This window comes from Culex pipiens, chromosome 1 (assembly GCF_016801865.2).
Source record: "Culex pipiens pallens isolate TS chromosome 1, TS_CPP_V2, whole genome shotgun sequence".
Classification (NCBI taxonomy): domain Eukaryota; kingdom Metazoa; phylum Arthropoda; class Insecta; order Diptera; family Culicidae; genus Culex; species Culex pipiens.
In genome coordinates, this window is record NC_068937.1 from 1,074,659 (window position 1) to 1,097,747 (window position 23,089).

The 23,089-nt window shown below is 31.7% G+C and overlaps 1 protein-coding gene across 2 annotated transcripts in view; it reads left to right on the forward strand.

The window, feature by feature from the left end:
• The window catches only part of LOC120424283 (uncharacterized), a 52,825-nt gene that overhangs the window by 1,246 nt on the left and 28,490 nt on the right, over positions 1-23,089 (forward strand). The window lies entirely within an intron of this gene.

Sequence of the window (23,089 nt, forward strand, 5' to 3'; positions counted from 1 at the left end):
TTCAGTCTCTACACTTCTGACCTTATAATTGGATACCTATAATAGATTTATTCCGTCCAAGGAAGGTTTAACAAAAAAAAGAGCTTTCAGTCGGTCAAAGCCACCTGCGATTGGCAATGCAATGGCTTCTCGGAAAACCTGATGGTGTTGCTGCTTTTTACGATTTTTTTCTCTCCGGTTTTTTTTTCGTTCTCCAAACATGCACAAGGTGAACTTTGTTTATGGTTTTAGCTTCGATTTGTGGGAAGGTTCATGTGCAGTTCATGCTCCAGTACACGTTTTTTCTGTTCTGAAAAGTTAATTCTTTCAAGCCAAAACCGTAACAAAATCATGTTTTTTTGATTTAAAAAAAGGAATTTGCCCATTCATAAAATTTAAGATTAATTTAAGATATCAAACATATTTTTCAACCCACATGGGAAAATGGCGACATCTTAAACTTTTTTGTGTTAACCCTTTTAAAACGAATTAATTTAAAAATTAAAATTGAATTATTCCTAGAAATTGTCAAGCAGTTAATAACTTCTACAGATTAACAAAAAAAAATACATTAAAATAAGTGCATTTTATAAAAAAGTTCTTTCGATTTCAAATGATATTTTACCTCTCAGCTGAGTACGCACTTCTTAAAAAATGGGGACGATAAAAAGCTTTACGAACGGCAGAACAAAAGAGAGAGAGAGAGAGAGAGAGAGAGAGAGAGAGAGAGAGAGAGAGAGAGAGAGAGAGATTTATCGGGGGCTTTTTTAACCCTTTCTGGCTTCTTTTTGCTACCACAGCTGACCATTTGCAACCTTTCTTAAACTCCCTTTTTAAGAGGTGCATATTTTACTTAAGGTGGTATTGCAAATGCAGCTTAAATTCAAACAAGTTTGTTATTAAAAAAAATATGTCTCAAGATGTTTTTTGTTTTTTTTTTCTGCAAAATTGTAATCTTTCCAGGTACCGAAAAAAATATCTGGAAAATCTTGACGAAAATCTAGCAACTATGGATAAAAAAGGAAAGGGAATGTATTCAAAAGCTTGTAAAATTCTGATGGTTCAATCGATTTTAGTTCTCAAAAAGGTCGAGTATATATTTTCATCCAATAAAAAACAAAAAAAAAACAAATCATTTTCAATATTTACTAAATTATTTATTTTCAATTGAATTCGTTCATTTTAATTAAAAATATGTTCAAATTTGGCAGATAATGTAAAATCTGTCAAAATCTGGCATAAATAGTGACGAATATTTATTCTGGCTGACACTGGCTGCCTTTATTCTGGCTGAAGCTAAAACTGCTCGAATGGAAGTGCTCCATTGTTTAAAACCTATGTTTTGTGGATTTAGTTGATAACTGGATTTTCTAGCGTCTTTTCAGGTCGTTAGAAACGCTCGGGGATAGATCGATTTTATTTTAAAAAAAAAGGTCATAAAAAACAATTATAGAAAAAAAGTTTATTTTTTTATCTTAATTGACTTCTCCAACATCAAGAACATTTTTTTAAACAAAACTGTAAAAAAAGTAAAAATAAAATAAACTGCTGTAAAAATAGTTTCAATTTAAGTTTTGAGAAAAGAGTTCATTTTTTCACCTTAAGATCACCTTCTCCGTTTGTTTGTCAACAAAGCTGCAGCTGGATGGTGGGACGCAGTGACCCGCCAACTGCTTCGATGATTTTTGTGCCGGGTCCAGTAAAGCAGGTATTAGACTGTGACAAACAAACAAATTTGCACTTTTCGTGTTTGACTAAATGTCAAACTCGTAAACTAAGCAAAATGTATGCAGGCTGACGTTTCTGCAAACAGATGCAGGCAAACGATCAAACTTTCAAAAAGTGCGAGTTTGTTTGAGCTTAAGGAAATTAACCTTACAATAATAAAATCAACCTAAAATCATAAACTGTCAAAACTATAATTTGACAAGTTTGCAGTAGTGGAAAAGCGACGCCTGCTTGGATTAATTCTACGCAGGGTAGATTCAGAGGAGGTTTTTCAGAATTATTCTAGCATTTATACCCGATATTTGGTATTTTAGCACACTGGAAATGCATTAAAATGTAATTTTGGTGATTCTAGTGTGGCCAGGAAGCTTATTTTTTGAGAAAAACTTGACTTTTTTACTTCCGCTTCGCTTCGTTTGAAGACGGTGAATTTATCGGATTGCACACTGGATTTCGTCATGTTCGTACGATGATTATCGAAGTCCTAGTTGCCTAGAGAATTCTCAACACCACGACAGCCGTTCATTGCTGGGCTCTCCCGTCTCCAATAAACATCAGAGGACACCAGAGGAGAGGGACTTTGAAAGAAGGAAATTGTTGATGTTCCACTTTTTTAAGAGGACAAGGGAAATTCTCCACGGTATTTCAAGTAAGTTTCGCTTGGAGTTGGACGGTTTTAGGGCTTAGGCTTGATTAAAGATAACAACTTGTTTTAAGTTCCGTTAATTTTATCTGTGCCTTTGAAGCAAACCACACACTTCTCAACCTCGGCTTCAATTAATATAATCTCGCTAAATTAACACTCGGAACGATTCCTGGAGGTCTAATAAAACGGAACGGAACATTTCGGAACTTTCGGAGTGGCCAGGGAACTGGGGAGGGTGGACAAAAACTTAATTCCTCCAACTTTTGCTTGGGGACCATCCATAAACCACGTGGACACTTTTTTGGGAATCTTTTACCCCCCCCCCCCTTCGTGGACAATTGTCCATACAAAAAAAATCTTTTTTGTATGGATCGTGGATAATCGCCATACCCCCCCCCCCCCTAAAGTGTCCACGTGGTTTATGGATGGTCCCTTGGTGTCGTGACGTAAGAGAGCGAACAACCGCAAGAAAACCAAGGCGCCACCACAGACAATTGGACGTTTTGAGTCGAAAAATGCGACTTTAGTGTCACACTAATCAGTGCAAAATCTGTCACTCTGTGCTGTGGTCCTAACTTTTCAAGAGAGTGCTAAAACAGCACACACTTCAACTTGTCACGAAATCTCGAACAAGGGAGCGCACACTAATTAATAAATATATCTTCCTTTGTGGGTGACGGCCATTTTCGTAGCTTTTTGCGTGCGAAATTTTCGACACAGTATGCTGGAAAAATCGCTTAAGGGGACGCCTACTTGGATGTGACGCACAAAAGGGTGTTTGCACTGTTGAAATTATCCGCTAAATTGAATTTTCCACTCTTCGTTAGACGTTTCGTCGCCCCCGTGGCATTTCCTTGATTATTCATGAAGGTTTCTGCGAAGGGGAAATTCGTCCCTGACATTCCGGCATTCGGCGTCGGACGGTAATGGTGATCCAATATGGAATCAAGTTGGCGCGTAATTGGGGCTTTGTTGGGGATTTACCAAGTTGGCAGAGTTGATTTAATTTTGTCTGTTCAAATTTGACAACTTGATGGCGTATTCGCAAAGTGTGCAAACAAATTTAATCCCCACCTCGACGATCCGCCGAAGGAAATGTAGCAGATTCCCACGCAAACTATCTTTCCATCCCATTATCCGGATGGATTTCATCCAAGTAAGCTGAATTAATGATGAGCCGGCAAACGAACACACGGCACCATCTCAGCAGGCAGGCGCAAAATTATGAGCCAAAGTCAGTCAGTTTACACATCCCGCACATCCCGCATTTCCAACCTGTAAATAATCCAACCAGGCACACGATAAATCGATTACAATTAGGGAGAAGAGTAACAACTTCGCGAGTTGGTAAACAGAGCAAACCGTAACGGCGCGCCAATCGAGTCGGCCTTGAGCGACCGCACTCTTCAACGGACGGCCGTGCGTCTCCAGCGAAGCAACGAAATCGATGACCAATCTCATTCAGACGCCTACTTCGATTTGATGAGCGTTTGATTAACCCGCGCGTCGACTGAATGGAATTAGTGACGACTGGTGGCGCCTACTTCGATGACCGTCGAGACGTCGACGAAAAAAGAAAAGTTCTGACAGAAAAGTGGAGGAGGAAAATGGTTTAATGGAAAGCTCCTCCCCCCACTCTACTCTCTCTCTCTCTCTCTCTCGCCTATGTCTCATTAATTATCACCGGAATGTGGGAGTTCGCTTTGATCCCACGGCAGAAGGCTGGTGCTCTTTTTTTCTTCTTCTTTTTTTTCGACGGAACTGGTCCGTCCCTAATGAACTGACCAGACTGATTAGTGCCGGGGAAAAATCAGAAACGAAAAACCGAAATGGGACCCCGACGAATGGCGTGTGCTTTTGATGTTTGCTCGTGAGCATTGAATGCTCAATGCGGGGTTGATCCTGGGTTTTCGCAGAAATGTCGATACCCTTGGGATTGATGCCAGGTTGTTTTGGTCATAGTAGATGGGGCACAGCGCAAGTCCAGACACAAGAGTATTTAATTTAATTTTTTAAATGATCAATTTTTCATTCTAAATTAAACTCATTTTATCGATCTTAAATTTTTGTAAATGCGCCATTTAGAAAACATAGCAACTTGAAAATAGGCTCAAAATCACTTAAAAATGGTAATAACTCCTCAATAAAGGCTCAAAAAATTTTGCTGTCTTCGGCAAAGATGTGTAACTTTATGTCATAAACAACTCTTCAGAACATAGTAGGCCGCTAAAATGCTAACATTTTGAGTTATCACCAAAAAAGTGCTTTTTGGACCATTTTTGCAAAAATGGCGTATATCTCGAGTAGATTAAGAGCTACAAATTTGGCGCTTTCGACAAACATTTATGACATTTTCTCCTCTACAACTTTGCCCAAGACACCAAAGCCCTACAACGTCATCCAACAAAGTGAGTTTTTGGTTGACACCCTGGAAGGTCGTCACCCTGTATGTCAATAACTTGAAAAGATAGCCCTTATCAAGTACAACAACTCTTCCGAAGACAACATTTGGCTAGGACGTCAAATAAAGGAGTTATCAATTTATTCCACTTAATTTTTCCATTCCGAACACTGTGCCTTGGGATTGATGCCAGATTGTTTTGGTCATAGTAGGCGGAAGCACAACACAAGTTCAGACACAAGAGTATTTAATTTATTTTTTTAAATGATCAATTTTTCATTCTGAATTAAACTCGTTTTATCGATCTTAAATTTTTGTATAAAATATTTTCTTATTTTGTTTGAAATTATTCCATTTTCAATGTTTTTGAATTTCTGTATTTTTTTTTTATTTTGGTGTCCGTAATTTTATTTTGAAATTTAAATTTTCAGATTTTAGTTTTTAAATTTTGTTTTTGTTTTAAATTTTATTATTAAATTTTAAAATCTTATTTTTTTAAATTTTAACTGTATTTCACAGTTAACCTATTGATTTAAAATTATTATTTTTACTTTTCAAATTAAACTTTTCTGTTTGGTTAAAAAAATTAAATTTGAAATTATAGCTTTTGAAGTAAAAATTTTAAATTAAAATTTTAAATTTTTTTTATTCTTATTTTTTTATTTAAAAAGTTATTTCTACATAAATTTTATAATTTAAAAATAAGATTTTATCTTTTTTTATTAAGAAATAAAAAAAATGATTTCTTCGTTTCATTTTTATTTATTGATTTTTAATTGTTATTTCAATTTGAATTTTATTTAATCGTTAACAAAATATTCTATCTTAACTTTAACAGTTCTAACGTCGTCGGTTCTAATCTCTTAATTTTTAATTTCTTCAATATTGAATTATTATTGTTTTATTAGAAAATAGGTTTTTGCTCTATTTATTTTGAGTTTTAAACTTTTATTCACTTTTTTTATTAGCGTTTTTTATGTTCTAAATTTTAATTTAAGCAATTTTAATTTTTTAAATGATCGTTTTTTCAATTAAACTCGTTTTATCGATCTTAATGTTTTGTTTAGTCCTACATTTTGGTATTTTTTTCTTGTTATCAAATATTTTCTTATTTTGTTTGAAATTATTCCTTTTTTAATTTTTAATTTGTAATAAATGTTTTTTAATTTAAAATTTCCGTTTTTTTGTGTCTGTAATTTTATTTTGAAATTTAAATTTTCAGATTTAGTATTTTTTTTTTAGTTTTATTATCAATTTTTGAAATTTGAATTTTCATTTTTTTTTAATTTGAATTGTTAAATATTGATTTACAATAAAATAAATGTTTTTAAAATTAAACTTTTCAGTTTGGATAATTAAATTTTAATTTTTAAATAATAAAATTCGAATGACAATTTTTAAATTTAGATTTTGATTTTTTATTCTAAAATTAAAAATTAACGAAAGTTAACGAACGAAAACGAAATTATAAAATGCGAATTATAATTTTTAAATTTAGATTTTTTTTTTCAATTTAATAAGTTTTTTTTAATATAAATTTTCTTGCTTGAAAACAGTATTTTGTCTATTTTTTTTATTTAAAAAAAAATAAAAAAAACAGATTTATTTTTAATTATTTATTTATCTCGATAAAAATTTTATTTAATCGTTAACAAAATATTCTATCTTAATTTTAACCGCTTCAGTCTATTAATTTTAAATTGTGTTTTGCTCAATTTACATTGAGCAAATATTTTTTTTTTTTGAATTCAAGCAAATATTTTGTTTTGCTTTGTGAACCTTTGATCTCTTAATTTAATTTTTAAATTTTTAAATTTATTTTATGAAAAAAATTAATCTATCAATAATATTGATTTTCGAAAATTGACTTTTCTTTGTGGCTTTAAAAACTAGATTAAACATGGTCTATGCATTCCCTATCAAAAAGAAGCCATTTTGCATCATCAGTTTTTAAATACAAGTCTCCATACAATAGGGTCCTATAGCCCTATGTAAATTTCATCAACTGTGGTCCCCTTGGAACGAGCTGTCAAGTAGGATCTTTTATGTAAAGAAAGGATGCGAAGTTATTTTTTTCAAAATTGATTAAAAAAATCCATTGTAAACCCTTTGTGGTCAATCAATCTTCATCGTTTTGAAAAATAATATCTGAAATCTAAGCTTAATTTTAGGACCCAATTGAATTTACTTGTCATACGAGCATTTTTTTGCCTTTCTTAGAAAAGAAAGGTTTAAGGTTTGCTTTAGGGAAAACGCTTTTCTCAGAAATCTTTAAAAAAATCGTGCACGACGAGGAATCGTTCCAGGAAAAAATCCTATTACTAAATTGAAGGTTTTGATTCGCTCCTTCGATTGAATTTTGGCCCGAAACCCGGAACTCAAAGTCTGATTTTTGAGAGCTCTTTTTCTGAAATACTTGAGCGATGTATGAATCCGCTCCTAAAAATTGGTGTCTTCCATCATTGGAAAACCGCTCGTAAAACCCACAATTTTTATATTTCAGATTTGTAGCCGTGGGGTCTGAGACGACCATTTTATTTTTCGATTCACTATTTGCGATCAATGAATGTAGTCAAAAACATTTTTAGAGATATGTTTTGGACAATTTTACAGATAACACTATCAAATTAAAAGAATTCATGCGCCATAAACTGCTTGGGCCCAAAATTTGAAGCTTTTCCAAAATGTATTTCCAGAGATATAGCCATATTAGTGTTTTTCGTCTTATTTTTACCCTATTTTTTCCCATTAAATTTTGGTTTTATACAGAATCATATACTGAACATCAAATTCGAAGTCCCGGCTCGTTCTCGCTCGAAAGATCGACAAGTCGTCAAGTCGAAGCATAAACGCCAGCACATTTAGGCTTGCGCGTTTAACACTGCGCGTGAAAATGTTCTTTCTGGCTTCTCATAAAAGATCGACAAAGTGCAATAGCGATACATATTTTTTTAAGTTCATCATAGACTAAAATTGAAGACTGAGTACCCTTTAGTTTTTTTTTTCTAATAATGTCAATCCAATATGTTTTTCTTAATTAAATTTAAATATCTTGCGACCCATAATGTACCTCTGAAATCGAAAAAAAATGGCATTTGAGGTTTAGCCTAAACATATTTGAAGCTTTAGGTCAAATTCTCACTGGGTGGTATCATTTTGTTTCTGAAAAAATAATTGCACCAATATATTTGTCGGAGTTTCATCATTTTGTAAGAAAGGCTCTATTTCTGGTGATGTTAAATCGGGTTTTTTTAATTTTAAATTTCTAGTTTTTCACATTTTATGGTTTAAATCTTTTAATCTGCATTTTTTTTAATTTCATATTTTTCCTATCCTCAATAAATAATACAGATTTTTGTAAAATCTGTACTTGAGGAAGGATTATCAGCTCGATTTGGTGTCTTCAGCAAAGCTGTACGAAAAAAATGGAACACGGAAAAATAGAATAGAAAGAAGAAAAATTCTCGAATCAATTGAAAATTATTTGTTAAAGCAAAATTTAATTTGCAATTGAAAAGTACTATTTAGACTTTTTTTAAGTGTAATAAAAGGAATCGAAAATGTATACCTAGAAGTAGCCATAACTTGAAAACGGTACATTTTGTATTACCAGCCCAGTATGGAAAAACATAGGGAATGCAGACGGACAAAGTTCCATCAAAATAAAAATAAATGATAATTTATGAAATCCAACCTTGAAATGATAAACGAGGTGTTCGCTTTGGTCTCGATAACTAGTTTCAGGGATGCCAGATTATCGCATTTTATGATTAATTTTGTTGTCTGTCAATAACTGTTCCGAAAATGTTCCGGAGTTTTTTTTATTAAATCCTTTTATAAAACATGTAAAAACCTAACATAAGTGCTCACAACTTCCGACAGAAATGTCACTCTCGCGCGTGCCAATGACGAATTAATTGGCGCCCACGTTGCGTGTGTCCACTACTCCATCTATATATAACCCTGATGATACACTGCCATCAACGCCCTCGAGAGAGAGAGAAAGAGATGAGTAATGATCGTCCTGACAGGCTCTACTAAATGTCATGTTCGCATGTACGACGAAGAGCCCAAACTGTGTGTATTTACGTCACTTGGCGAGGCAAACCGACTAAAACCGATGAGTTGTGGGCAGGAAAAGCGAAAAAAAACCCCTTCAAGTAGTATCATGCATTAATCTTGTGGTGTGCGCGAGTGGTTGGTCGGAAATAATTTGATTTATTAGCAGATAATAACGGATCTGCCAGCGGAAGCTACTCTAACCAGTGTTGCCAAAGTGTCAGGCTGAAGGACGCTCGCAGCAAAGCAGTGTGTACATTATGTAGCGCGCGCTCATATAAAATTGATATTGCTTACTCCGAGGGTTGCGAATAATAACAACCGCAACAACAACAATAAAGTGAAGAGGAAGGAAGCACCATTAATGCAACGCGGTTGGGCCAATCTAGTTTGCCATGAGAGGCAGACGGGCGAAGGATCCGAGTAAGCGATGCTGATCGATGGGGAAACTGATAAAACACATCCCAAGCAGGCGGTGACGGCAAAGAATTGTGGAAGGAGTGACCCTTTTGCACGAGAAAACGGCCACTAATCGACCGCCAGAGTGGATTATGTGGACCGTCGTTTCGCTGTGTAAACTGTGCTGAGTACAGAACTGCTTGTTCTTCCGATATCATTTTTCGCTTACTTTGTCGATGGCGTTGAATGACACAAACAAATTGAAGTTTGTTTTCCCCGGTTTTTAAGGGTACACTTCCTTTTCTCCTTTTTTGGGATCGTCAAGTGAAGCGGAAAGATATTGAACATGCCACAAAATCGATGATGGAGCGAACAAAGTGCGCAAACTGCAAGCGAAGCCAAACAGCAAACACCGCCGACTGCGATGTGTTTCCCCAACTAATTACAGCCCAAAGCGCTCGGTTTAGTTTTTCCAGAGGCAAAAATCGATAAACCAAGGCAGTAAAGAGGCATCTCGTAACGATGCACAAGCCATAAGTTTCAGAAGCACCTCTTTTCCGATTTCCATTGTAATCCTGAAAAGTGTTTCCTCTTCCTGCTGCTGCTGCTGCTTGAAGGGTAAAACGACTGTGAAAATTTATTTACATCCTTGTGGATTTCCTTCTGGTATAAGTTTTCGCAGGCTACTTGGATGGTGTGTGTGCGCCACAGAAGGGGAGCTCTTTTCCGACGTGAAAAGGTAAATCGCTCTAAACTCTTGCTCTTACACTCTTTTATGCCTGGTTTTGCAATTTTAATAAAAAGGGTAAAGTTTTTCTCATTTGGAGCGTTCGTATTTGCAAACATCTCTACCGGGTTATTGTGGTGTTAATTGCGGAAGACGAAAAGTAATTGTAAATAGAGCTTCGAACACATAACTTACTTCTATTGAAAGTAAAGTATGAAGCTGCTAAAAAAACGCCCCAAATTATTACATTCAGATTTTTGCAAATTCAAACGGAAAATTTTCAAAAAAATCTAAAAAATTCTAAAATTATATTTTTTTCTGAAATTCTATAAGGCTGGTACAAATATTTTTAAAAGTTTTTGTCACCCCCCCCTTCAAAATTGGCCCGAAAAATCAGGGGGCAAAAAAAATATTTTTACAATAAACTTCAAAATTTCAATGAAAATTCAAGTGCAACCAACTGAAATCAAATTAAAATACATTCTCCTGCGTTTAAAATCATTTTTAGCATGTTTGGGTTTCTTAAAAAATCTTAAGATTTTTTGAAAATTTTCGATGCAAAATCTTTTTTTCGATACAATTTTTGTTTTTGTCAGATCATAGATTTTTTGAAAACTAATGATTGCAAAACAACTGAACTAGTGTAAAATTCATTTTAAAACACTTTTTTCATTTAAATGTGAAGACTATGGCTTGTTATTTAAATTATTATATTTTTTAATTTTTTTGCCCCCCCCTTGACCTCGGCCAGGGCCGAGGGACAAAAACTTTTTTAAATATTTGCATCGGCCTAACTCTAAAACTCTAAAATTCTAAAATTCTAAAATTCTAAAATTCTAAAATTCTAAAATTCTAAAATTCTAAAATTCTAAAATTCTAAAATTCTAAAATTCTAAAATTCTAAAATTCTAAAATTCTAAAATTCTAAAATTCTAAGATTCTAAAATTCTAAAATTCTAAAATTCTAAAATTCTAAAATTCTAAAATTCTAAAATTCTAAAATTCTAAAATTCTAAAATTCTAAAATTCTAAAATTCTAAAATTCTAAAATTCTAAAATTCTAAAATTCTAAAATTCTAAAATTCTAAAATTCTAAAATTCTAAAATTCTAAAATTCTAAAATTCTAAAATTCTAAAATTCTAAAATTCTAAAATTCTAAAATTCTAAAATTCTAAAATTCTAAAATTCTAAAATTCTAAAATTCTAAAATTATAAAATTCTAAAATTCTAAAATTCTAAAATTCTAAAATTCTAAAATTCTAAAATTCTAAAATTCTAAAATTCTAAAATTCTAAAATTCTAAAATTCTAAAATTCTAAAATTCTAAAATTCTAAAATTCTAAAATTCTAAAATTCTAAAATTCTAAAATTCTAAAATTCTAAAATTCTAAAATTCTAAAATTCTAAAATTCTAAAATTCTAAAATTCTAAAATTCTAAAATTCTAAAATTCTAAAATTCTAAAATTCTAAAATTCTAAAATTCTAAAATTCTAAAATTCTAAAATTCTAAAATTCTAAAATTCTAAAATTCTAAAATTCTAAAATTCTAAAATTCTAAAATTCTAAAATTCTAAAATTCTAAAATTCTAAAATTCTAAAATTCTAAAATTCTAAAATTCTAAAATTCTAAAATTCTAAAATTCTAAAATTCTAAAATTCTAAAATTCTAAAATTCTAAAATTCTAAAATTCTAAAATTCTAAAATTCTAAAATTCTAAAATTCTAAAATTCTAAAATTCTAAAATTCTAAAATTCTAAAATTCTAAAATTCCAAAAATTCTAAAATTCTAAAATTCTAACATTCTAAAATTCTAAAATTCTAAAATTCTAAAATTCTAAAATTCTAAAATTCTAAAATTCTAAAATTCTAAAATTCTAAAATTCTAAAATTCTAAAATTCTAAAATTCTAAAATTCTAAAATTCTAAAATTCTAAAATTCTAAAATTCTAAAATTCTAAAATTCTAAAATTCTAAAATTCTAAAATTCTAAAATTCTAAAATTCTAAAATTCTAAAATTCTAAAATTCTAAAATTCTAAAATTCTAAAATTCTAAAATTCTAAAATTCTAAAATTCTAAAATTCTAAAATTCTAAAATTCTAAAATTCTAAAATTCTAAAATTCTAAAATTCTAAAATTCTAAAATTCTAAAATTCTAAAATTCTAAAATTCTAAAGTTCTAAAATTCTAAAATTCTAAAATTCTAAAATTCTAAAATTCTAAAATTCTAAAATTCTAAAATTCTAAAATTCTAAAATTCTAAAATTCTAAAATTCTAAAATTCTAAAATTCTAAAATTCTAAAATTCTAAAATTCTAAAATTCTAAAATTCTAAAATTCTAAAATTCTAAAATTCTAAAATTCTAAAATTCTAAAATTCTAAAATTCTAGAATTCTAGAATTCTAAAATTCTAATATTATACATTTTCATTCTATGTGTTTGATGATTCTAAATCGGATATTCTCGGAAGAAAACCAATTATTTTCGGAAGAGAAACACGAGTCGTTTCTGCTAAATTCCGATAAATCCACCTGTTCATCGGAACGAGATAAAAAATGCTGATGCTGTTTTGTGTACAATTTTCCCTCACATACATACCTACAAGGGTCGTCTGCCGGCACAACAAAAACCAAAACGAAAAGAAAAAAAACGCTTCGGAATGTCCAATTCCATTTGAATAATAAATTTATGCTTTCGCCCCGGACTCTCTCGTTCAATTCAAAAGTGAAGTCGATTCCGTTGTCCTTTTTCCGGCTTCGGCACCAGCTTGTACCTCACCGTATCGACAGCAGTAGGGTAGCGTGAGCTGTTGTTGTCCTGCACACCCACCCACACTCGGAGTCCATGACAGCGCATTGTCAGCACCACGTCCACTCTTACAAGCTCTGGAATGCCCTTTTGAAAGTACTTTTCGCTGTGAGTTTCTCTTTTCGACAGACGACCGGAACGTGCGGAAAAATAGTCCGATCGCAGCAAGCCGGCAGCCGAAACGTGTTCAAATTTCAATTCTACTCGAGTTTCGCTTTGTGCATCGCCGGCAACACCGGCCTACTTGATGGCATTCGACGCCATCTTTTTTCTTTCTCCTTTTGAACGAGTTTCCCCGACAGACACGAGTATTGTCACTGGAAAAATCCAACTGGAGCAAGTTTCCGGTCGCATTAGTAGGTGAATTAATCGTCGCCCGTTGAAACTTTGCGCTGTTTGTTCGTCATTATTAGTACGTTGAACAAGTTCAACTACACAGCATCTTTTATTACCAGGTGGCATTTTCCCCGACCGTCGCGCTCACCGTACCGGTTCCCCTTTGTAGAGAATAAGACCAGGATAATAATTTGCAATAAAAAGCACTTAAAGGAAAAAATTATTAAATGGAAAGAATGACAAAGAAATGAATTATGACCGTTTCAAATGTTAATGCCGAAAATCGATTGTGTTTGGTTGGCTGAAAAGCAACGGCGACGCACATAAAGCGAGAGCACCCTCGTGTACCAAGAAATTGGTCAGCAACGTGTACACTGAGTGCTTCGTTTAGGTTGGATCTACTGCGCAACGTAAAGCTTTGCTAAATAAAAGAGAGAGAAATTGGAGAGAGAGATAACGAACGATTGCGGCGATGGCTGCAAAGCTTTCGAGCGTCGTGTCGGAATCGGGCGGCGCGGGAGAAATGAAACGAAAGACTCGTAAGTGTGAGTGTGCTCTTAGAATGATCGTGGAGAGTGGCTTTTGCCGGGAAGGTCTTCAGTCTTGTTTGCAAATTTCTAGCGAACGGTCTTTTGACGACAATTTTTAAGTGTTGGCCGTGAGTTTACCACATGGCGCAGTTGGTAGGTACGTATGGTGAGGATTTTAATAGCAGAGAGAGGAATGGAGTGGACGAACGCCTCTACTGCACAATAAAAAAAATCAGTTGACGAACGCCTCAACTGCACTAAACAAAAAAAATCAGTTGACGAATGCCTCAACTACACTTAACAAAAAAAAAAATACAGTTGACGAACGCCTCAACTGCACAAAAAAAAAGAAGAGAAAATGAAAACAGTTGACGAACGCCTCAACTGAACACAAAGAATGTTGACGAATGGCTCAACTGATTTCTGAGCGTGAATTGGATTTAAAAAAAATGGTTGATAAGAAAGCATGAAAAACGGTTAAATAAGAACCTAAAAAAAAATAATGGTGATGATTGAAAAAATAATAATAATAAGTTTGAAGAGAGAATGCAATGGACGTTGATTTTGAGATTTGAAATGGAATAAAAGTGATTTTCCATCATAAAAGAGCAACAACAAAAAATTATGATTTTGGAGAATTCTTAACGGAATTTTCGGAGGAAATCAAGTAGAGTTGATCTGTTTTTCTAAAAAAAAAAAAAAAAAGAAGATTGAAATAATTCGGAATTAATTTGGAAATATCAGTCAGTTTAAGGAGATAATGTAAGAAACTGTGATTGTAAAACACAAGTTTTTTGGATATTATTAAATAAAAGTGTTTTTTAATAAAAAAAAACAAATGGTTTATGGATGACCCCTTAAAAAAATAAATAAAAAAAAAGGATTCGGTGAAGTTTGAAGAGAAAACGTAATAGACGTTGTGGTTTTGAGATTTTAACGCCCTGAGGATCAAATGAAAATGGCAAAATTTTAAGAGAAAATTTAATAGACGTTAGTTTGGAGAGCACAAAAAAAGTTCACGAATGCCTCAACTGATTTCTGAGCGTGAATTGTATTAAAAGAAAATGGGTTGATAAGTAAACATGACAAACGGTTTAATAAGAACCTAAACAAAAAAAAATGAAAATGATTAAAAAAAAATAATAATAACAGGAACGGTAAAGTTTGAAGAGAGAATGCAATAGACGTTGATTTTGAGATCTGAAATAGAATTAAAGTGATTTTCCATCATAAAGGAGCAACAACATAAATTGGAATGATTTTGGAGAATTCTTAACGGAATTTTCGGAGGAAATAAAGTAGAGTTGATTTGTTTTTATCAAAAAAAAAAAAGAGAAGATTGATTAATTTGGAAATATCAGTCAGTTTAAGGCGATAATGTTAGAAACTGTGATTGTAAAACACAAGTTTTTTGGATATTATTAAATAAAAGTGTTTTTTTTAATAAAAAAAAAACAAATGGTTTATGGATGATCCCTTAAACAAAAAAAATAAAAAATAAAAAAAAGAGGATTCGATGAAGTTTGAAGAGAAAACGTAATAGACGTTGTGGTTTTGAGATTTTAACGCCTTGAGGATCAAATGAAAATGGCAAAATTTTAAGAGAAAATTTAATAGACGTTAGTTTGGAGAACACAAAGAATGTTGACGAATACCTCAACTGATTTCTGAGCGTGAGTTAGATTAAAAGAAAATGGGTTGATAAGTAAACATGACAAACGGTTTAATAAGAACCTAAACAAAAAAAAATAATAATAATAACAGGAACGGTAAAGTTTGAAGAGAGAATGCAATAGACGTTGATTTTGAGATCTGAAATAGAATAAAAGTGATTTTCCATCATAAAAGAGCAACAACATAAATTGGAATGATTTTGGTGAATGCTTAACGGAATTTTCGGAGGAAATAAAGTAGAGTTGATTTGTTTTTCTCAAAAAAAAAAAAAAAAAAGATTGATTAATTTGGAAATATCAGTCAGTTTAAGGAGATAATGTAAGAAACTGTGATTGTAAAACACAAGTTTTTTGGATATTATTAAATAACGTGTTTTTTTTAATAAAAAAAACAAATGGTTTATGGATGGTCCCTTAAACAAAAAAAAAATCAAAAAAGGATTCGGTGAAGTTTGAAGAGAAAATATAATAGACGTTAGTTTTGAGATTTATGCTCCTTTATTTAAAAATTGGACTGAGTTTCTGGAGAAAACTTGAATAAACGTTTTTTTATCGTGAAAGAGTAACAAAACAATTTGAATGCTAATCGAGATGATAATGGAGAATTATGAATGGAATTTTTGTTGGCGATAATGTGGAAGTGATTTGTTTAAAAAAAAAAAAAACGATTTAAATTATTTGGAGTATGTTTGGAAATTTCAGGCAGTTTAAGGATATAACGTAAGAAACGGTAGATTGGAAACCTATTCGTCTTATAATTGTTAATTGAACAAAATTTCTGAATGAAATGATTAAAAGAAAAAAGTAATTTTTTTCCCTCAACGAAAAAAAAATCAAACAAAATAAATTAAAATGATATCGAAATTTCAATCATTTTATGGAGAAAATGTAAAAAACGGTGGTTGAAAACACGTTTTTAGGAGATAATAAAAAAAGTGCTTAGAATAAAAGCAGAACAATTTGAAATGATACTTAAAGTTTCTAAACTGCGTCCCTGTATGGCAGCGATTCTCAACGGAGGTACCGGGCCTACTTGATTCATATGGCAGTGGGTACTGACCTAGAAGAAGGTTGAGAATCGCTGCTGTAGGGAATGAAATAGAATATTTTTTCTCAAGCAAAGAACAAAACAGAATTTGGGATGGCAAAAATAAAAAAAAAACGCTCGATGAAAAATATGAAAAACGGTGCATTTTATCACATTTTAAAAAAAATTAAGAGCAAATTAAGATACGATAGTTTTTAGAAATCTACACGCTTAATGATTGAGAAAACTAAAATAAAAAAAAATATCATCAAAGGAAGGCCAAAATAATTTGGAATGATTCTGAAAGAAGAAATAATTTGAAACTATTTTTGAAATTTCTGTCAGTTAAGGATGAAAATGGGAAAAGAGACTTTGGTTCTGAGATTCAAACACTTAAGGGAGACATTTGATAAAATAACAGTAAAGTTTGAAGAGAAAAGGTAACAGTCGTTGGTTTAGAAATATAAACGCCTTATGTCTAAACATTGGACTGAGCTTCTGGAGTACATTGAATCAAAGTGGTTTGTTTTATTATAAAAGAGTAACAAACTAATTTGGAATGATTTTGGAGGATTCTGAACCGATTTCTTTTTGAGGAAATAAAGTAAATTTGATTTGATTTGAATTTTTCACAGCAAAAAAAAAACATTTGGATTTTGGAAATTTCAATCAGTCAAAGGAGATAATGAAATAAACGGTAGCATGGAAACCTACATTTCTTATATTTATTTATTGAACTGAATTTGAACACCTGAGTGAGTTTCTAGAGATAATTCAGTAAATGATATTGAAATCAAGAAAGGAGGTACAAATAATTTGGGATTATTTAAGAAGTTTAGAAAATGATTTTCTGAAAGAAAAAAAATGAGGGTTTTTTTTCACAAGAAAAGAAAGAGAGCCAAATAATTTAAATAATTATGGAAACGAGACATCGTTTAAAGAGGAAATGAAACGATAGAAGTTACTTAACTTTGCATGAAAATACACTGGAAATGATTTTTGCAAAAAAAAAAAACCAAATCGATCTGTCATGATTCTGAACATTCTGTCAGTTTAAAAACAAAATGTAAGAAACTGTAAGATTCAAGGTGAAAATTTAAGTGACACTGGTTTGAAATCTACACGCTTTATGTATGATTATTGGACGGATATTTTATAACAGTGTTTTCTTATTATGAAAAGAGTAACAAATAATTTTGGAATGATCCTTAAGGAAGAAATAATTCGGAATTGTTTTGAAAATGTTTATAAGATGAAAAAATACGTAAAAAACGGTAGGGGATCAAAACATCTTATATAAGCATTGAACAGATCAGCGGAAACGGGAAAAGCAGGATAAAATTTAATTAAATAGGACTTTCTCTATAATTTTCTCAGTGACTTTGTAAGCACAAAAAGTGATATGGTACATCAATCACAGGGAATGAGATGAATATTTGAAATCAAATATAAAAATAATCCAAATCAGAGAGATTAAAATATAACAGGAGAAGATAGTAAAGTTTGAAGAAGTACGGTGGCCTGTATAGCAGGAGTTTTGACTAACGCATTTGAAAAAAAAATATAAAAAAAAGATATGCAAGTTATAAGTAGAATGACTTCATACGGTGTTGAAAGAATGAGAAAAAACATGAAAAGAGAACATACGAACCTTAGAGAAAAATTTTAAAACTGGAAATTATTGAGCAAATCGAATTAATAGAATACTTTACTATCAATTTGAGATTAACAGTTTGAATATGAAGCATAAAATAAAACAAGACATCAACAATAGTAAATTGTGCGAATTAAAGAAGAATATAGTGGGTCAAAAAGATAAAATTAGATAAAAACATTCAACACAATTTAATCTGAATATCAATCAAATAATAAGAAGGAAAGAGAGAAGGTATAGTGTCATTGCATGTGTATTGTTGATCAAATACAATAATGCAATGCAATGCAAAATTATAAAAGGAACAAGAATTTTTTTTACTGAAAATAAAAAAAAACATCGAAGAAAAATACTTTTGTGAACATGAAAAGAAGAATAAAGGTTGAGAATTGTATGATCCGGTAAAAAGAAATTATATTGCTAAAAAAAAAAATAAATAAATAAAAAAAGCATGCTTGCAGGATGAGTTTGGAAATAAGCAACTCAATGCACAAATAAGCAAAACATTTGTCAATATTATTTGATGTTGGACTACTATAATAATTGGAGTTTTGCTAAACAAGAAACGTATTTGATTCATTTGACAGATATCTACAGTGATCTAAAAAAAAATAGATGTGAGTGTTCGAAAAAGCATATATTTTAATACAGTAAAAAAAAATTAATTAAATTTTATTTGTTGAGAAAATATGAAAAATTGAGTAGAAAACAAAGACAGAAAACAGAAAAAGAAGAGTAGAGAAGGGGGATAATGTAGAGAATAAGACCAGGATAATAATTTGCAATAAAAAGCACTTAAATGAATAAATTATTAAATGGAAAGAATGACAAAGAAATGAATTATGACCGTTTCAAATGTTAATGCCGAAAATCGATTGTGTTTGGTTGGCTGAAAAGCAACGGCGACGCACATAAAGCGAGAGCACCCTCGTGTACCAAGAAATTGGTCAGCAACGTGTACACTGAGTGCTTCGTTTAGGTTGGATCTACTGCGCAACGTAAAGCTTTGCTAAATAAAAGAGAGAGAAATTGGAGAGAGAGATAACGAACGATTGCGGCGATGGCTGCAAAGCTTTCGAGCGTCGTGTCGGAATCGGGCGGCGCGGGAGAAATGAAACGAAAGACTCGTAAGTGTGAGTGTGCTCTTAGAATGATCGTGGAGAGTGGCTTTTGCCGGGAAGGTCTTCAGTCTTGTTTGCAAATTTCTAGCGAACGGTCTTTTGACGACAATTTTTAAGTGTTGGCCGTGAGTTTACCACACCCTTAACTGTGGTGGTTGTGAGGCCGCGACTGTTGACGGTAAAAGTTTTCCGAGAAAAACTTTGGAATCATAGTAGGCGGTGGCGCGGTTGGCTGACTGTGCAAAAGTTAGAGCTGTTGCACTCCATGAATTATGGGTCCAATCTTGACCGCCACGGAAGAAAAGCGGGCGAAACTTTTCCCTCCGTGCACGGATTCTGGTTAGAAACGCGCTGACTTTTATTTGAGAAAAGCTGGGTTTGCAAGTTTTTTTTTGACGTGGTTTATGGCTAGAAGGCTACTACGATGAGGGTTGCTACGATGAGTTTTTTCCGCGCACAAATCTCGGGGGTAATTCAGTCTAATCACACATCATCAATTCAAGAAGTAAATGAACAAACTACTCACAAACAGTTTACTAAACGACGGGAAGAGAGCGCAGAAGATCCGGCTAACAATTATTTACTGGCTGTTGTTGGCTTGAATACCGACTCTAATTCATAAATCAGACCCCTCTCTCTCTTTCAATGAATACCGGTAAGACAGATGGATGAGCGCAGCACCGCAAGTCATAAATCGTTGATGAATTCATTAAGCCGTCCTGATTGGCTGAACGAGCGCGTCATTGTGCGGTGCACCCCGACTACTGGTCTACTGGTTTAAAAGGGATCTGTGCTGGACATCGGACCGGTAATCGGATTACTGGCTCAGCAACCGGTGCGGGGTTTGTTTGATGTAGTCGCATCTGGTTGGCCATGATTTTTTGCCCACTGTCGTTTGTTGACTTTCGATTAGGATTTGCAAATTTCTTATTTTCATCAGACAAGGAGTAAAGTTTCATATAAAAGATACCACTCAAAATTGACCATTGTGACAGTTTTGACAATCTTTACCATTTTGACCATTTCGACCATTTTAACCATTTTAACCATGTTAACCACTTTGACCATTGACAATTTTGACAATTTTTATAATTTTGACCATTTTGACCATTTTTACCATTTTGATAATTTCTACCATTTTGACCATTTCACCATTTTGACAATTTTGAAAATTTTGACATTTTGACAATTGTGACAATTTTGACCATTTTGACAATTTTAACAATTTTAACAATTTTGTAAATTTTGGCAATTTTGATCATTTTGACCATTTGAACCATGTTGACCATTTAGACCACTTTTGCCTTTTTGGCCATTTTGACCATTTCGACCATTTTGTTCATTTTGACAATTTTGATCATTTTGACCATTTTGATCATTTTGACAATTTCGACAATTTTGATCATTTTGACCATTTTACCATTTTTACCGATATTACCATTGTGACCATTTCGACCATTTTGACAATTTTTACTATATTTACCATTTTGTCCATTTTTCCCTTCTTCCCCTTTTTCGCTATTTTGACCATTTTGACCATTTTGAACATTTTCATTATTTTGACCATTTCGACCATTTTGACAATCTTTACCATTTTTACCATTTTGACCATTTTGACCTTGTTGATCATTTTGACCATTTTGACCATTTTGACCATTTTTATCATTTTGACAATCTTTACCATTTTGACCATTTTGATTATTTTGACCATTTTTACCATTTTCACAATTTTCACCATTTTTACCATTTTGGCCATTTCGACTATTTTGACCATTTTGACAACAATGACAATTTCGACCATTTTGATCATTTTGACAATTTTAAAAATTTTGAAAATTTTCACAATTTGAACCATTTTGAACATTTTGTCCATTTTGATCATTTTGACAATTTTGTCAATTTTAACAATTTTCACAATTCGACCATTTTGACCATTTTGCCTATTTTGATCAACAATTTTGATCATTTTGACCATTTTTACCATTTTTACCGATATTACCATTTTGACTATTTCGACCATTTTGACAATTTTTACCATTTTGTCCATTTTTACCATTTTTCACTTTTTTCCCTTTTTCGCCATTTTGACCATTTTGAACATTTTCAACATTTTCACTATTTTGACCATTTTGACAATCTTTACCATTTTTACCATTTTTACCATTTTGACCATGTTGACCATTTTGACCATTTTTATCATTTTGACAATTTTAACAATTTTGACAATTTTTTACAATTTTGAAAATTTTTGCAATTTGGACTATTTTGACCATTTTGCCCATTTTGATCATTTTGACAATTTTGTCAATTTTGACAATTTTCGCAATTTCGACCATTTTGTCCATTTTTCCCTTTTTTCCCTTTTTCGCCATTTTGACCATTTTGAACATTTTCAACATTTTCACTATTTTGACCATTTTGACAATCTTTACCATTTTTACCATTTTGACCATTTTGACCATGTTTATCATTTCGACCATTTTTATCATTTTGACCATTTTTATCATTTTGACAATCTTTACCATTTTGACAATTTTGATTATTTTGACCATTTACCATTTTCACCATTTTTACCATTTTGGCCATTTCGACTATATTGACCATTTTGACAATTTTGACAAAATTGACAATTTCGATCATTTTGACCATTTTGATCATTTTGACAATTTTAACAATTTTTACAATTTTGATTTTTTTTTTGCGATTTGGACTATTTTGCCCATTTTGATCATTTTGACAATTTTGTCCATTTTGACAATTTTCGCAATTTCGACCATTTTGACCATTTTGATAATTTTGACCATTTTGGCCGTTTTGACCATTTTGACAATTTTGACAATTTCACAAATTTTAACAATTTTGTCAATTTTAACAATTTTGTCAATTTTAACAATTTTGTCAATTTTGACAATTTTCACGATTTCGACCATTTTGCCCTTTTTGATCATTTAAACAATTTTGACAATTTTGATCATTTTGACCATTTTTACAATTTTTACCGTTTTTACCATTTCGACCATTTTGACCATTTTGACCATTTAAACCATTTTTACCGTTTTGTCAATTTTTACCATTTTTCTCTTTTTACCCTTCTTCACCATTTTGGCCATTTTGACTTTTTTGACCATTTTGACAATTTTTACCATTTTCACCATTTTTCCTTTTTCACCATTTGGACCATTTTCACAATTTTTACTATTTTGACCATTTTGAAAAATTTTACAATTTTGAACTATTTTGACAATTTTGACGATTTTAACAATTTTGACAATTTTGACAATTTTGACAATTTTGAAAATTTTGAAAATTTTGACAATTTGGACAATTTTGACAATTTTGACAATTTTGACAATTTTGACAGTTTTGACAATTTTGACATTTTGACAATTGTGATAATTTTGACATTTTCGACAATTTTGACATTTTGACAATTGTGATAATTTCGACAATTTTGATCATTTTGACCATTTTACCATTTTTACCGATATTACCATTGTGACCATTTCGACCATTTTGACAATTTTTACTATATTTACCATTTTGTCCATTTTTCCCTTCTTCCCCTTTTTCGTCATTTTGACCATTTTGACCATTTTGACCATTTACCATTTTCACCATTTTGGCCATTTCGACTATTTTGACCATCACAATTTCGATCATTTTGATCATTTTGATCATTTTGACAATTTTAACAATTTTGACAATTTTTACAATTTTGAAAATTTTTGCAATTTGGACTATTTTGACCATTTTGATCATTTTCAACATTTTCACTATTTTGACCATTTTGACAATCTTTACCATTTTTACCATTTTGACCATTTTGACCATGTTGATCATTTCGACCATTTTTATAATTTTGACCATTTTTATCATTTTGACAATCTTTACCATTTTGACCATTTTGACAATTTTGATTATTTTGACCATTTACCATTTTCACCATTTTTACCATTTTGGCCATTTAGACTATTTTGACCATTTTGACAATTTTGACA